This window comes from Micromys minutus, assembly GCF_963924665.1.
Source record: "Micromys minutus genome assembly, chromosome: 10".
NCBI classification, from domain to species: domain Eukaryota; kingdom Metazoa; phylum Chordata; class Mammalia; order Rodentia; family Muridae; genus Micromys; species Micromys minutus.
In genome coordinates, this window is record NC_137979.1 from 33575470 (window position 1) to 33578637 (window position 3168).

Here is a 3168-nt window from a genome sequence, read left to right on the forward strand (position 1 = left end):
ATAGACTATAAGCCTAGATTAGGCTGATCTAACACTATATTAACTTATCCCCAGCTATAAGACCACTTGCTACTTGCAGTTTCTCCTGACCACGTAGCTCTGGTTCAGCATGTCTTCCTCCACCACTTCAGTCCTCTCTTTTTCCCCTCTCATCCTCTTCTGTCTTTCTACCTGTACCCACTTTCAGTCTCCAAGTCCCACCTTTTGCCTCCTCTGCCCAATCAGAGGCTCTAGACTATATTGACCAGTAAAGATGGACAGACATTTCAGATGCGATCACCTGAGTAAGTGAAGGACTGATAGTTTGATCCCTCTTGAGGAAGCAGAATTAGTCTCAGAATACAAACAGTATAGGGGAAACCCACAACAAGTTTTCAGGCCAAAATGGAGGGTAGCAGTAATCCAAGTGTCCTAGTTTGTTTTGCATCACTGTGAAGAGACCCCATGAACAAGGCAACTCTTATGAAGGAAACCACTTAATGTGTGCTGACTGTCAATTTTATAGGTTTAGTCCATTATCATCTTGGTGGGAAGCACGGCAGTATCCAGGAAGACAATGGTGCTTGAGGAGAGCTGGAAATTCTACGTCTTTATCCACAGGTAGCAAGAAAGGGACTGGCTTACACACTGGGCAGAGATTGAGCATATAAGACCACAGTGACATAATTCCTTCAACAAGGCGACAACTTGTGTTGCTCTCTTTAGGCCAAACACTCAAATAGATGTGTCTATTCAAAGCATTCTGCTGAGTATATAAATATGATGAGAAAGTTGTGTTTGAATAATATTTTAACTGTTTATTTATTTAGTATGTATAAGTTTTGCCTGCACAAATGTCTGTGCTTTAACATGAGTCACCAGTTGATTGCTGAGAAATGAACCTGGGTCCTCTGGAAGAACACTCAGTGCTCTTAACTACTAAGAGCCACTCCAGCCACAACCCCCCCCCCAATTATTTGTCTTGGCAGTTACTCCATGACTTTACAAGGGTCCTGCAGATATCACCATACACAGTCCAAGTTTAAAAAGCAGGGCTTCTCTTTCTGTAGTCTGCCATGTCAAACAGGGAGGGGGAAGCCTTACTGTAAGATTGAGTTTTCCACCTGGGATTCTGAGGATTAGTTTAACTATAGATGGAAACTAGGATAGTCATTTTTAAGAATAAGTGAATTCATTATATATTTGGAAAAAAACCAATATGATATATAAGACTGCACTAACTGAATTTAAATATTTGAAAAGGTCCAATATAGAATTGATAGACAAAAAAACAAATCAATAAAACCCAGAAGCTCATAGAGCTTAAAAGGAACTGAAGAAACCACAGATCCCAACATTGTGTGGATTATTGTCACAAAGATTAACATGCTAATTGTTTCTGTCCCGAGAATCTGAAGTCAGAAGGCGTTGACAAGTTATCTGAAGGACAGATAATGCCTGAACACACCCCACAGCCGTGAAAGATGTGAATCTACAGACACTCACGGAGCCCTCTGCTCAACTCGAGTGTCCAGGAAATATTCTTCAGGGAGGACAGCATGCGAAGCCAGGAAGTTTCAAAGACTCTCAGTATGTAAACTGATAGATTTTTGTCATGATTGGAAGAACAGTGCTTAAATATGACTTCATAAGATCAGAAAAAAATGTCCTGAGAGAATTAAAAAGAAAATCAGGGTTCTAGAACATAGAAGTGACACCAGGAAGGAGATTTAGGACTGAGAATATCTACATTAAAGGGGGAGAAAGGCTATGTTGTACATCTAGGAGAATGCTTTCCGACAGATGGAAAGCTGTAACCTTGTGTAACCTGTCCTCTCTGTTCTCAGAAATAATAACTGAGACTTCTTACATATGACATTTCTAACACAATTACACAAGAATTATCTCCAGTCCTTACAACAAATTTGAATATTTGCAAACTGCACAAGTTACTATAGTCAGTTCAAACTTGTCCCAACTACCCCTGAATAGTTGGATTTTACTACTGTGAAGAGAAACCATGACCAAGGCATCTCTCATAAGAGCAAACATTTAATTGGGTCTGGCTTACAATATCAGAGGTTTAATCCATTGTCATCATAGTGAGAAGAAAGGCAGACATGGTGCTGGAGGAGTTTAGAGGTCTATATCTTGATCTAAAGGCAGCCAAGAGAGAACTCCCTTCAGCCCTAGACAGAGTTCCTATACTAGGAGCCCCCAAAACCCACCTGTATACTGACACACTTCCTCCAACAAGGATACATCTTTTCTAAGAAGGACACACCTCCTAATAGTGCTGCTTCCCATGGGCCAAGCATATTCAAACCACTACATTTTACTACCTGGCCCCATAGGCTTTTTCAAACACATAAGTTTTTAGAGGACTATATCTAGACGTAGCATAATGCAAAATGTGTTTTGTCCCACTTCAATATAACAAAAACATAAAACAAAGTAGGTTTTCTCCATAGTCTATCACGTATTCAACAATGTTTGATAGTCCAAGTTCAGAGTCTCGTCTGAGATACATTTAATCTGTTAACTGTAATCACCTATAAAATCAAAAAGCAGATCACACACATACAACATCACAGGATATACGTTATTATTCCAAAACATCATAGTGAGGAAATGTTAGACTAAAGGACGACTAAGAGTAAAACATCATGGAAAATGCAACCTCTGCATTTCTATGTTTGATGTCCAACTCCTTTTAGCTTTGTTGATTGCATGAAACTTCTTTCTCTTGGGTTAATTCCATTCCATATTAGCAGCTGTAGTAGTTCCTAATTAAGAACTCAAATTGTTCCTTGTAGAGGATGTGCGTTCCTAATACCAACCCCAACGTTCTGGGTTCCTGAATGAAAGAAACACACACACAGATTTTATATTTTGATAAGCCTCAAACAGTTTAATGGCTGGTCCATTTCTGGTTCTCCACATGGCTACTCTATCTCCCTCTGATATTCTCCAGATATTACTCACTAAATCCTATTTTCCATCTTTGCTGCCCTGGACCTGTTGGGGCAGGACACTCAGGGCTCTCTTCCCTGTTCCCACATGGTGGCTATACTCTCTGTCCTCCACCTTCTCAGGAGTGGCCTTTCCTCTCCTTCTCCTTCTCTATGCACAGTAGATCTCCTTCTTCCTTCATTCTTCTTCAGGAATCCTAGAATTCCTGCCGCTGTC

General features: G+C 40.2%; 1 protein-coding gene across 1 annotated transcript in view; it reads left to right on the top strand.

The window, feature by feature from the left end:
• Nucleotides 1-1465: 1465 nt before the first annotated feature.
• Nucleotides 1466-3168, top strand: part of LOC308425195 (schlafen family member 2-like) — a gene marked incomplete at its 3' end in the record, with an annotated part of 10301 nt that continues 8598 nt past the window's right edge. The window contains exon 1 of the mRNA XM_080922422.1: nt 1466-1569. The remainder of the gene's footprint in view (nt 1570-3168) is intronic.